This window comes from Rana temporaria, chromosome 6 (genome assembly GCF_905171775.1).
Source record: "Rana temporaria chromosome 6, aRanTem1.1, whole genome shotgun sequence".
Lineage (NCBI taxonomy): Eukaryota > Metazoa > Chordata > Amphibia > Anura > Ranidae > Rana > Rana temporaria.
The window spans coordinates 25,245,774-25,260,623 of NC_053494.1; the positions used below are offsets into that span (position 1 = coordinate 25,245,774).

Genomic DNA, 14,850 nt, shown 5'->3' on the forward strand with positions numbered 1-14,850 from the left:
TGGATAATTTGATAGCAGCGCAGCCATTGGCTCACGCTGCTGTCAATCAACTCCAATGATGCAAGGGTCGGGGGCGGGGCTGAGTCCTGTAGTCGGCGCCTATGGACACCAAGTACAGGACTCAGGAGCGCGCCCACAGGGTAACCCCCTTGGGAAACCCCCTTGGGAAAGCACTTCCCAGGGGGGTTAGCTGATGTGGGGAGGAGCCGAGAAACCTGCCGAGGGACCCCAGAAGATGTGTTTCGGGGCCACTCTGTGCAAAACAAGCTTCACAGTGGAGGTAAGTATAACATGTTTGTTATTTTTTTTTTTTTAACAAACCTATCCGAACTCCTTTAAGTCTAAGATTGACAGTTATTGCACTCACACTGTAGACTCATACTGAAAGTCTGAACCTCAGTACAAACATAGAAGAGCCTGCACTGAGGGGGCAAAGTAGAGTAGCGACTGACAGTCACCACTCTCTACTCCAAAAAGTCTGAGGACTGAGGCCCCGTACACACGACCGAGTTTCTTGGCAGAATTCAGCCAGAAACTCGGTCGGAGCCGTATTCTGCCGAGAAACCCGGTCGTGTGTACACTTTTGGCCGAGGAAGCCGACGAGGATCTCGTCGGGCCAAATAGAGAACATGTTCTCTACTTTCTCGTCAGTCAATGAGGAAACTTGGCTCGTCGAGATCCTTGGCGGCTTCACAAGGAACTCGACGAGCAAAACGATGTGTTTAGCCCGTCGAGTTCCTCGGACGTGTGTACGGGGCCTGAGTGATCAGCCGCCATGTGATCGCTCGTTTCTCTGTTTTAGAACTGGCAGGGGAGAGCAGCAGTATTAGTATGTACAGTATGTTCGTTTTTTTTTGGGGGGGGGGTTCCCACACTTCTCTTTTAATGTACTAAAGAGAAGCAGTGTTTTCATCCTAGGACAGGGAATATGTTAGGGCTATGGAACACCTCCCCCTCTACTTATCATCATATCATAAGGAGAAGGTGTTCTGCACTCCAAAGAAACAACTGGAAAAAGTTGATAACAGAATGTTACAAGCGTACTGGATTTTCTACAGGACTGTCAAGTATTTTTTCCACTTATCAAACAGATATAACAAAGCTATTGCAACTGTATGTTTACCAGGCCAAAAGACAGCAAATAAGAGAAGTCTATTGCTAAGGTTTAATTAAATATACCGTACTTTAATCCACAAGGTCACATATAGGAATGTTATGTGTTTTCATTGACAGGAAAATTCTGCTTAATACCTTACCTTTATTGAGTTCTTCAATCTGCTCTGTCAAGGTTTTATTCTCTGTTGTGGCAGCTGTAAAGAGAACTACAGTGTAAAACTTTCATCATATACTATGAAGTTAGAATATACAGGTATATGTATTATGAATGCAGGATTACAGGACTGGCTTGTGAATGCTCAGATGTTAGGCCTCGTACATACGACCGAGTTTCTCGGCAAAAACCAGCAAGGAATTTGCTGGGAGATATTTTTTTGCCGAGGAAACCGGTCGTGTGTACATTTTCGTCGCGGAAACTGTTGAGAAACTCGACGAGCCAAAAAGAGAGCATGTTCTCTATTTCCTTGACGGGAATGGAGAAAATTGGCTTGTCGAGTTTCTCGACGGTTTCACAAGAAACTCGACGAGCAAAACGATGTGTTTCGCCCGTCGAGTTTCTCGGTCGTGTTTACGAGGCCTTAGCATCAAGCTATATTAACAGCTTGCAGAGATAGATAAAAAAAATTAGTGATCAAAATACTTAAATACTTAATTTTCCTGGAGAAAGCCTGTTCCAGCATCCTTCCAGAGATGGTCACATGACCAAAAATCTAGGCATTTGGTCATGTGATCTCTGTTAAAGGGCATAATTAGATTTCATAGTATCTGATTCTCTCCTTTAGCAGTTATCAATATCATAATCTAATTTATTTATTAGTCTTTGTCAATCCCAGTAAAATAAGGTTAATAGTTTCATAGTAAAACAGCTTGGTGGATTTCACATTAAATGAATGTTGAGATGTTATTGGTAGTTTGAATTAAAAAAAATGTAATTCAATCATCCATTTTTAGCTCCCAATAGTCCCTCATTTAAAGGAACTGTCCTCTTTTTTGTCCCTCTTTCTTCCTCAGCTGTCCTTTTTGTATTTGATGCATAGTTTTATATCTAAAATAAGATTTTACTACCAAAAGTGTAAGGCTGTACTAAACCTTTAATCCAGCCTCCAAATAGTTTATTTATTATTCTAAAGAGTCAGTACAGTATAGAAAAGATATCAAGTGATGTAGAAAGGAGGATGGCCAACCCCAGAAAGGTAAGTCCCGGGCAGGGGGAGGGGCATTTTACAGGGCACAGCGGCGACAATTGGCACAGTGACAGTGGCGACAATGGGCACAGTGGCATCAATTGGCACAGTGGCGACAATGGGCACAGTGAAAGTGGCATCAATTGGCACAGTGGCGACAATGGGCACAGTGAAAGTGGCATCAATTGGCACAGTGGCGACATTTGGCACAGTGACAGTGGCATCAATTGGCACAGTGGCGACAATGGGCACAGTGGCGACAATTAAAGGGCACAGTGGCATCAATTGGCACATTGATGACAATTAAAGGGCACAGTGGCGACAATTAAAGGGCACAGTGGAGACAATTGATGGGCACAGTGGCTGCGTTTGATGGCATGGCACAGTGGTGACAATTGATGGCACAGTGGCTGCGTTTGATGGCATGGCACAGTGGCGACAATTGATGGACACAGTGGCTGCGTTTGATGGCATGGCACAGTGGTAACAATTGATGGCACAGTGACTGCGTTTGATGGCATGACACAGTGGTGACAATTGATGGCACAGTGGCTGCATTTGATGGGCCCAGTGGCTGCATTTGATGGGCACAGTGGCTGCATTTGATGGGCACAGTGAGGCTGCAATTGTTTGTTTTTTGTTTTGTTTTTCGTTTGCGCCCCCCCCCCCCCCCAAAAAAAAATTTGAGCACCAGCCGCCACTGAATATGACAATTTTTGTATGACTGCCTACAGATATTTATAGCCCACAACTTCAAGTCTGACCATCTTCCAATGTCTTTAACTAGCCCCTCAGTCTTACCTGGTGTCCCCGGTATCTCAGTCTTCTCTTTTTCTTCTAATTTCTGTGAAATTAACATACAATTCTATTAACAAAAGTAGATGTTATGTTATAAATTGATAACCCTTTACACATCAATTTGTCAAGTAAAGATTACAGAATGTAATGAGTTTATTGGTTGCTGTTGGCAACACCTTCACTGTGTTTCTTTTTTCTGATGTTCAAATATCACTTTATGCTATTCATCTTGGCATGACCAAGAAGATTTTTCATCCTTTATGATACTTTATGATACGAATGTAGGTCCATTCAATTCTGATGAATGGGGATTGTTCAAGAAGGATAGCAGAATACGCAATTAAATTAATTCTGACTAGTAAGCAAAGACCAGAAGTAACAATAGACAAGACTGTTGAAACGTGTGCCATAAATTGAATACTGGGCTAAATTCTGTAGATTAAAAAAAAAACATTTAGACAATTCTTTGACCAATATACAGTAAAACCTTGGATTGCAAGCATAATTCGTTCCAGAAACATGCTTGTAATCCAAAGCACTTATACAGTACAGACCAAAAGTTTGGACACACCTTCTCATTCAAAGAGTTTTCTTTATTTTCATGACTATGAAAATTGTAGATTCACATAGAAGGCATCAAAACTATGAATGAACACATGTGGAATTATTCATAACAAAAAAGTGTGAAACAACTGAAAATATATTTCATATTCTAGGTTCTTCAAAGTAGCCACCTTTTGCAGCAGACACATCTCTAGAACTGTTAAGAGGAGACTGTGTGAATCAGGCCTTCATGGTAGAATATCTGCTAGGAAACCACTGCTAAAGAAAGGCAACAAGCAGAAGAGACTTGTTTGGGCTAAAGAACACAAGGAATGGACATTAGACCAGTGGAAATCTGTGCTTTGGTCTGATGAGTCCAAACTTGTGATCTTTGGTTCCAACCTCCGTGTCTTTGTGCGACGCAGAAAAGGTGAACGGATGGACTCTACATGCCTGGTTCCCACCGTGAAGCATGGAGGAGGAGGTGTGATGGTGTGGGGGTGCTTTGCTGGTGATACTGTTGGGGATTTATTTAAAATTGAAGGCATACTGAACCAGCATGGCTACCACAGCATCTTGCAGCGGCATGCTATTCCATCCGGTTTGCGTTTAGTTGGACCATCATTTATTTTTCAACAGGACAATGACCCCAAACACAACTCCAGGCACACATAAGGGCTATTTGACCAAGAAGGAGAGTGATGGGGTGCTGCGCCAGGTGACTACCTCTTGAAGCTCATCAAGAGAATGCCAAGAGTGTGCCAAGCAGTAATCAAAGCAAAAGGTGGCTACTTTGAAGAACCTAGAATATGAAATATATTTTCAGTTGTTTCACACTTTTTTGTTATGTATAATTCCACATGTGTTCATTCATAGTTGTGATGCCTTCAGTGTGAATCTACAATTTTCATAGTCATGAAAATAAAGAAAACTCTTTGAATGAGAAGGTGTGTCCAAACTTTTGGTCTGTACTGTATATCAAAGCGAAGTTGTACCGTCAATAAATGTAACCAAATTGCTCTCCTCTCTCTTCTCTTTTATACTCAGTTGTGACATGACGCTACTCTTATGCCCCGTACACACCATCACTTTATGTGATGAAAAAAAATGACATTTTCTGTGAAGTAAAAAATGACGTTTTTGAAACTTCAATTTTCAAAGACGAAGTTGCCTACACACCATCGTTTTTCTCACAATGTTCTAGCAAAGCGAGGTTACGTTCCACCACGTTTTTCCATTGAAGCTCACTTCATAAGTAGCTTCTAGGCATGCGCGGGTGAAAAAACGTTGTTTTAAACGACGTTTTTGCTACACACGGTCAATTTCTGTGAAGTAAAAGTTGACGTTTTGAAAAACGACACATAAAATTGAAGCATGCTTCAATTTTTTTTGGTCGTTTTTTAAAAGACATAAAACGACGTTTTCCCCCACACACGGTCAATCAGTTTTTAAAAACGTCATTTTTTTTCATCACATAAAGTGATGGTGTGTACAGGGCATTATATCAAGACATCACTTGTACATCAAGTAAAAATTTATAAAAAATGTTTGCTTGTCTTGCAAAACACTTTCAAACCAAGTTACTCTCAAACCAAGGTTTTACTGTATATTAACTTGTTGAGAGCCATGGCATCAAGTAGGAGCTTCCTTCATCTGTTGACCAACATATATGATTTTGAAATATTTAGGTAAAACAGGAAAATTAAACATTGTGAAAAATACATAATTATATATGTACATACCGATAATTATACATAATTACACCACAATGTTATTTTTCCAGGGAATGGATGGCAGATGTAATAGGCTCTGAACATTTATGACTACATTTGGGAAGTCAGGATGCATGCAAAAAATTCCAACTCTTCAGATCATCGCTACCCATAGGTAGTGCAGATAATAATAAAACCTGACAGAGCATTTAACCCTTCCCCTACTACCTTTTAGCAAAAATTGGCCTTATTTGCTAATACAGGTTTGAATCGTACATAAACTGCTAAGACTCAAATCAACTTTTCTCTTTATTTGCTTTGAAGACTCACTAGTAATCTAGATTCAGCGGCAATGCAACTAGTTAAAGCAACTTCTAGCAGGAAAAGTGGCAGTTACATTTCAGTGATTCTGTCACTTGTCAGTATGATAAGGTCCTCCAACCTTCCCTACACAGTATATTTGTAGTGGCTCAATAATGCCTCTAGAATCTTCTGTGATTGATTGCTAACAGTAGCAATCTATAACAAATCAAACCAATGGCTCTCTGTGCTGTAGGCTACACGAGAAGCACATAGTAGCAACTGGTAGAAGCAATCACATCCAACTGCCGTAGTGTATGACAATCTATATATATAACTCAATGTGTGTATGTATGTTCCAGCATCACGTCCAAACGGCTAAAGATATTAACATGAAACTTGGCACACATGTTACTTATATGTCAGCAACAAACATAGGATAGGTGGTTTAACCCTTACCCACCCCCATTTGCCATGGTCGGGGTTTTCCTTTAAAGTCCCATTCAACTCTATGGGAAATACATGTTACTTCATAACTTCCAAACGGCTGTAGATATTTCGATAACACTTGGTCACATGTTACTTATATGTCCACTTAAACTATAGGATAGTTAATTTATCCCTTAACTACCCCCATTTGTGAGGGTCGGGGTTTTTGTTTAAAGTCCCATGCAAATCAATGGGAAATGTATGTTCCCACATAACTTCTGTACGCCTGGAGATATTTCAATAATACCTGGTACACATATTACTTATATGCCAAATAAAAATATATGACAGTTAAATTAACCCTTACCTACACCTTATATAAAAGATGGGTATATTTATATTACTATGATTTTCCTCCCCAAAAGGTTAAGATAGGAAGACCGGGCAACGCCGGGTATTCAGCTAGTGTGCAATAAATATCCCATTTAGGCATTACTGGTACATAAAAAAATAAAAATAAATCTGTGTAATTCCAGAAATTAAAGATCTGAGGCTGGGTTCACCAGAACATGCAGAAGCCTGGTGCATCTCCATTCAACATTTCAGGTCCGATTTCATCCCGATGTTTTGGCTGAATTCGGACCTGAAACAGACCAAAAGACACACAGGGCTCCTGTGCAATTTGCACCGGAGCCGCTGCGAAGATGTGTAAACCGGCTCCTTAAAGAGCCAGTCACCCTGTACTGCTATGCCAGGAAACCCACATCCAATTCACATAAGTGTGAACCCAGCCTGAATGAGTTTATACTCACCTGAAAAGGTAAGGCGAAGCACACACAGCACATAGCGGAGAGTAGTAGTAAGGTCCTCATTATTTCCATGCTGAAGATGTTGAACTGAAGAGGTTGATTGAAAGGAGGTTTTTGAATGACCCTAGCCCCTGAGATCTTATATAAACCCCTGGGCACTCCTTCTGGGCACGCCCATCACACTTTGATGTTCTTTGCTGGAGGGAATTGTCACACCACCATGGGAGGTAGCTGTTGTTAGGACAGGTTTTTTTGTCCATAGACCATTACTTGGAATTACTAAGCAGTGTTATAACATTCTATATTGGCATGTTAGTAATCTTATCGTCATGATTAGGATTAATGCCGCGTACACACGACCGTTTTTCATGACGTGAAAAATTCTATTTTTTTATTTGGTCATTAAAAACGATTGTGTGTAGGCTCCAGAGCATTTTTCTCGATGTGAAAAATGGGCATTAAAATTTTTAGAACATGCTCTTATTGTTCTCGCCTTTTTTCACGTCGTGAAAAACGGTCGTGTGTAGGCTTTGACAGGAGACGGGAGCACTCGTTCTGGTAAAACTAGCGTTTGGGATGGAGCTAGCACATTCGTCACGCTGTAACAGACTGAAAAGCACGAAGACTGAAAATCGCAAATCGTCTCTCACCAAACTTTTACTAACATTAAATCAGCAAAAGCAGTGGTTAACTCCTAAACTTCATTTGTCATTTTCCCAGTAATCAGTGCATTTTTATAGCACTTTTCGCTGTGAAAATGACAATGGTCCCAAAAATGTGTCCAAAGTGTCTGATGTGTCCGCCATAATGTCGCAGTCACGAAAAAAATCACTGATCGCCGCCATTAGTAGTAAAAAAAAAAATATCGATAAACCAATCGATAAATGCTTATTGCGATTTTTTTTTACCAAAAATAGGTAGAAGAATACGTATCGGCCTAAATTGAGGAAAAACAATGTATATCTTTTTTGGGGATATTTAATATAGCAAAAAGTTAAAAATATTGCATTTTTTTCAAAATTGTTGCTCTATTTTTGTTTATAGTGCAAAAAATAAAAACCGCAGAGGTGATCAAATACCACCAAAAGAAGGCTCTATTTGTGTAAAAAAAAGGACGCCAATTTTGTTTGGAAGCCACATCGCACGACCGCGCAATTGTCAGTTAAAGCGACGCAGTGTCGAATCGCAAAAAGGGGCAAGGTCCTTAACCTGCATAATGGTCCGGGGCTTAAGTGGTTAAAGTCTATGGGACACAAACATGAAAAATCGAAAGTGCTAATTTTAAAGGCTTATACGCAAGTTATTACCATAAAAAGTTGTTTGTGTGCATTGAAATTAATTAAAGAGTATTTTTTCCCAAAAAATTGCGCTTGAAAAACCACTGTGCAAATATCGTGTGACATAAAAAATTGCAAAACCCACCATTTTATTCTCTAGGGCCTCTGCTAATATATATATATATCTATATATATCTATATATATATATATAGATATAGATAGATATATATAATGTTTAGGGGTTCTAAGCAATTTTCTAGCAAAAAAATACAGATTTTTACATAGATCACCTTTATTATGTGTTATCAGAAAAATACTAGTTTATATTTTTTTGTCTGTCTCTGTCAGGTCCATTCATTGTGTATTTATAGTACAATCCACCTGGATATTACCTAGATCTCATCTAATCTCTTGGAGCTTAGCAGCACTGCCATGTTACACAGGTTATACTCCAGATAGATGATCATCAGAAAAGGTTTTTGCATGTCAATAGGAAGGATAGAAGACCTCAAATTACACAATGCCTGCAGGTGATAACTGGAAATAAGGAAGAGAGTATCCAGACCATGACCCATTTACACTTTACAAAAGCAACTGTTTAAAGAATACCCATAAACTGAAATTATCTGCGACCACCCAGATACTGTGCAGGACAAATGCTCAACCCAAGGTAAAGCTGGTTTACATTAGCATTGGCCATCTGAAGAGCGATCATCAGCGAATTCCTGTCTGGCGGGAATTTAATAGGCAATGAGGAGGTTTTATCTCACCTCCTCACCCCTAAAACCTGCACCACCACCAATAGGTTTTTTATATTGTGAAAGATAATGTTACGCCGAGTAAATAGATACCCAACATGTCACGCTTCAAAGTTGCGCCCGCTCGTGGAATGGTGACAAACCTTTACCCTTAAAAATCTCCATATGTGACGTTTAAAAAATTCTACAGGTTACATGTTTTGAGTTACAGAGAAGGTCTTGAGCTAGAATTATTGTTCTCGCTCTAACGATCACGCCGATACCTCACATGTGTGGTTTGAACACTGTTTACATATGCGGGCACTGCACACGTATGCATTCAATTATGCGCGCGAGATCGTTGGGACAGGGCGCTTTAAAAAAAATATTGTTTTGTTTTTCTTATTTTTTTTTACTTTAATTTTATTATTTTTACACTGGGTCACTTTTGTTCCTATTACAAGGAATGTAAAGATCCCTTGTAATAGAAAAAAGCACGACAGGTATTCTTAAATATGAGATCTGGGGTCAAAAATATGTCCGATCTCATATTTAGACTAAAATGCAATAAACCTACCAAAGGTGGTTCAAGTATGAAAAACCTGCAAACCACCGGTGATAGGGTCATGGGCAGCCAAGGCTCATTGATGAACATATGGAGCGAAGGCTGGTCTATGTAGTCTTTTTCAGTGGAGGAGCTCCTGTAGTTTAAATTGCTGAAAAAGCATGGATGAGGCACAGTTGAAGCACAGATTTTTTTTTTTTTTTGAAAAGCCTATGGCGTGTGAACACACCCAAAAACTCCACCCGGTGCAGAAAAAATGTGCACACACATAAAGAGTGTTCACAAAAACATGCAGACGGGTGCAACGTCAAGTGGTCCTCTTGTGAAGAGGAACCCAAACCCTGATCCCCCGGGGCGTTAGGCTCCAGACGGGGACTGAGGTACTGTGGTCCGAGCAACCGAAGCCAACACGGACCCAACTTCCTCGGAGGGACTGCCGAAACAGAACCCTCCCAGTACTAGGTGGGGCTCCCCCGAAGGGAGACCCAATGAGAGCAGGCGAACTAAGCCAGAAGGCCATGTCCACCCACTCCCAAGACGTTCAGGGCTGGCCCGAGGACCGGCACCCTAATAATCTCACAGTGAACAAAACGTGCACAAACAAAAATAAGACAAAAACGTGACAAACATAGGCTTAAAATAAAAGAAAGTGGGGGAAAGGGATAGTGAAGAGGAGAGTGAAAGAAGTGGTCATTGTGATAAACAATGACCAGGCCCTCCGGCCAGGAATAAAAAATTCCTCCGGTCCTAGCCAAAAGGCCCGGCCCAGGAGGCAGGTGCTAAAAAAAGCGTGTATCTGGTGCAGTGACCGTGGTATCTTAAATCAATGTGTCCCTCACACACAGTGATCTTCAGATACTCCTGGACTGCCACTCCAGGGGCACATGCACCATAGGCTTTTCGTTCCATATCCGACCCCCCGACCGGCCAGTGCAGCCTTCCACCCCTGCCAGCTAGAGAGCCCTTCAAGGTTTTCTTGGGGAGAACTGCCGCTCAGGTAGCAGCCTCCACCAATACTAGCCCCTCCAGACCCTCCGTCAACCCGGCAGATTTGCATGGTCCTACCCCGTTCCACCACACAGGGCATTACCAGCTCCTCCTACCGGATCGCTGACAGAGATAGCACTTACACCAGCCAGCCAGAAGGCCAGACTAGAACTCGGCAAAAAGACCAAGACCGAGCGCAGCACCCATCCTCACCAGAAGCACCCTTCCAGATGGCTCAGACTCAACCATGGGCCCCAGTAACTGTCGGGCAGCACAGCGTAGTCCCTGCTGAAACCATCCTTCCAGGTGCAATGACGTCTTTGGATTGCATCCACCCTCCCCATGTAGGAGGTGCTTCAGCCCCCCGCAGACAACTGATAAGAACAGATACCACACTCAATCCTAGCCAAAAGGCCGAGAAGCGACAGGGAAGACACCACGATCAGCACGGCCTAGAGTGCAATGGCCGAGCCTCGCCCTGGGAGAACCACCTTCATGATCATGGTGTCTCCCCTGCCAGGTAAGTACTACAAATCTTCTTTTAGGTGAGAACGACAAAATCAGGTGCTGCGAAAACAGATGAAGCACAGATGGGCATGAATGAGGCACAGGTGGGCATGAATGAGGCACATATGGGCATGTATGAGGCACAGATGGGCATGAGTCAGGCACGGATTAGGCAAGGGTGAGTACTGTTGCAGTCTCCCTCCTCACCAATTGGTGTGTACAGCGTGTAAGGAGAGAGCTGAACCGGACATGCGCCAGTTTGTTGACAAGTGATCGCTCCGTTATTCGGACTCTCCCCCGATCATCATTGGCACTTCCCCGATCCGTGATGCGTGGGTCCAGGCGGTCACAGACGTTTCACGTCCCAGGGGGGTGCATGGGAAGCGTGATTTTGGGAGGACGTCCCTGGACACCCTCCCAGAACTAGCCGACCGCGCAGTAGCCGTCATTCGGCTGTGGCCCGGTCAGCAAGTAGTTAAAATATCTGCTACTGGCGGCTTGGTGCCAGATACCAAAGAATACCTTCAAGGTCTCTGGACTATCCGTCATCACACCTCCTTGCCCTCAGCAAGCCTTCTTATCCCCTCCAGCACACCTCTGTAACTCCCAGCACACCTCCGCACCCCCTATACACCTCTATACTTCCCAGCATCTTCTGTATTTCCCAGCACACCTCCGTATACCCCAGCAGGTCTTCATACCCCCCCAGCATGCCTTGGTAACCCCCAGCACATTTCTTCACCCCGCTACATGCAGGACTGCATGCCCCAGAGGCTTGAATCCTGCTTGTCTTGCTAGATAACGCTTGCAAATCAAATCAGGATTAAAAAACAGCTTGTATTGCGAAACGCTCATAAACCGCGTTACTCGCAATCCAAGGTATTACTGTACTGTAAATCAAAAAGATAAAGTGAAGTACAATATATATATATATATATGAGCCCAATAGACGGTACACTTCAGAAATCATACATGAAGTGGGCTCCTCTGCGACAAAGAGAAGCTTGTATGGTGTAAGCTGGAAGGTAGATCTAATGGGTTGACCTAGCGTGGCAAAGAAGTGACTTGTTTGTATTGCCAAAAGTCCATGGGGAAGCTACCATGGTGGGCCCAAAGGGTCTCAAGAGTGAGCAATCTACCGTTCTCCATGAATTCGCCACAACAGGCATTAGAGTCATCCAACCACTTTTTAAAGAACGCTATTTGTTCTCCCTGGGGGGAACCAGCAGAAACCCCCAAGCAAGCCAGCAGGGGCCAGAGAATATGTGTTGTTAATCCTATCACAGACCCTAAGAGTCTGGGTCTTTAAGGGAGAGGTGGTATCTGACAGCCCCCTGTGTTCCCTAGCTAGCCACGGGGCGTAGGCTAGGTCTCTTCCCACCAGGCATTTTTCCAAGGTCACCCAGATCCTGGATCGGGTATGAAAATGACAAGAATTTGCTGGAGAACGATAGCCCTGTAATATCTTCTAATATCCAATATGCCTAAACCTCCGGCCCTTTTTGAGCGCTTCAACACTTTCATAGCTTTTCATTCCACACAAATTCAGAAAACATGCTAGTGATTTCTGAAAAAAAGGAACTTGCCAAAGGCACCGGTACCATCTGTAAATAGAAAAGAACCCTTGGGAGAACGTTCGTTTTGAGGCTATTCACTCGCCCCAGCCATGTAAAAGCAGTGTTAGTCCAATGCTTGAGGTCTCCTTTGACAGCTGCCATCAAAGCGGGGTAGTTGTTTTGATAAAGGGTCTCGAAGCGGTCAGTTAGTTGGATACCCAAGTACTTTATGGAGGATTTAGCCCATGTAAAGGGAAATGCCGCCTGTAGGCAGTGAGGGGAAAGCACTATCGGTAAGATCTCCGCTAATTATTCTAATTTTGACAGAGGGGTTAGTGTCCTTTTTGTGGAAGTCCTTACCCTTCCGACTTTTACATCTAGAGTTGGACCCAGATGGATGGTATGTCGTAATTTATGCTGTAATAGTAGGTTTGGAACTTGTGTTGGTAGGACTATATATTCCCCCTCCTGCTTCACCTTGACTGCTTCATAACATAGTCTCTTTGGTAGCCACTTATTCCACAGACAATATTCTTATTATGGGAGACTTTAATATGCTTCCGGACCCTGGGGTGGATAGGCTCTCCTCAGACGGGGGCATCCCTTCTGAACTAGCATACTGGGCAGAGGCCTATAGTCTTACTGATGTCTGGAGTTGGAAACATTCAGCCTCTAGAGAATATACTTATCACTTTGCCACATACAATACTTTTTCTCACCTAGATATGGCCTATGCAGGAGTTCCTCTCCTCTCCAGGGTCCAACAGACTGATATTTTGCCTAGAGGGATCTCAGATCATGTCTTAGTGCAAATCTTCCTCTCCCAGAGCACCCGGGATAGGCTGTGGAGACTTCCAGATTTCGGATTGCTGATACTGAGGTAGATCAAGCTTTTCAGGCACAATTGGCCACATATTGGAGCCTCAACCTCTGACACAGCTTCGGAACCAATGGTGTGGGATGACTTTAAGGCTTTCAGTAGAGGACAGTATCAAACACTAATAGGCCCGGTTTGTAAAGACTTGAAAGCTGACCTAAGTAAGGCAGAGGCTGAGGCTTCTAGCCTGGAGCAACAATATGTTTTGTCTAATGAATTACTGTTTATGGCTAGGAAAAAGTTACTTCAGCAATCGCAGAGATTTTTGAATAAGGCAATCTAAATGAGAGGCTTTTAGCCTGGCTTGCCTGTGAACAGTCTCCTGCTATGAGTGCCCTTGTATAGTCGCTTTCTTTGGGGTGGTCCTTATGGAGTTGGAGCCCATAACGGATTGTTTCACTTCTTATTATGCAGGACTACAACTCAAGGGTGACATACACTGCGGATGAACTTAATACTTACCTCTTGACGGTTGACTTTACGGTGTTGACTGGTACATATAGAGACCGATTAGAGACCCTCTTATGCTAAAAGTGGTTCAAGTTGCCATCTCCTCTCTTCAATCTGATAAAACTCTGGGACCTGATGGCTTTCCCGTTTAGTTTCATAAAATGTATGTGGACGATCTTGCGCCCTGTTTACATTCCATGCTTGTGAATTTGTTGCGGACTTGGACTTCCACTCTAAGGCCTCGTACACACGACCGAGAAACTCGACTGGCGAAACACATCGTTTTGCTCGTCGAGTTCCTTGTGAAGCCGTCGAGAAACTCGACAAGCCAATTTTCTCCATCCCCGTCAAGGAAATAGAGAACATGCTCGAGTTTCTCGATAGTTTCCTCGACGAAAGTGTACACACAACCGGTTTCCTCTGCAAAAAAATATCTCCCAGCAACGCCTGTTTTTTGCCGAGGAACTCGGTCGTGTGTACGAGGCCTAAGGCGGTGATAGTGATGGCCAAGCCTGGAAAGGACCCGGATTTGTCCACCATCACCACCCTATTTCTTTGCCGAATGTGGATGCTATGTTGCTTACAAAAAATCTGGCCCGTCGTTTGAATATAGTCATTACCGCATTGGTACATCCGGACCAGTCTGGGTTTATGCCGGGGAGAGGGACTGACACTAAGATCAGGTGACTGTTCACCCATATCGCTATAGCAGCTAATGATTTCCCGGAGTGGTAGCTTCCCTTAACGCTGAGAAAGCATTCGATTCAGTTGAGTGGGAATATCTCTGGAGGGTATTGAAATGTTTTTTTGGGGTTTGGGCCCAATTTTATTTCCTGGTTGAAGCTGCTTTACCGTAGCCCAGTATCTAGGTTACGGGTCAATGGAGTGTTGTCTGCCCCCTTTCCTTTGTCTAGAGCAGGGCTACTGAATTAAAATTCATGGGGGTCCGGTCAGATACATTTTCTTCCAGCAGAGGTCCAAGTGTCATATTGGTGCTAGGAC

General features: G+C 43.0%; 1 non-coding gene across 1 annotated transcript; it reads right to left on the minus strand.

The window, feature by feature from the left end:
* Nucleotides 1-10,830: 10,830 nt before the first annotated feature.
* Nucleotides 10,831-10,986, minus strand: LOC120944493. The gene has a single exon (XR_005750395.1). It is a non-coding gene; the product is annotated as a U1 spliceosomal RNA (small nuclear RNA).
* Between the last annotated feature and the right edge of the window lie 3,864 nt (nt 10,987-14,850).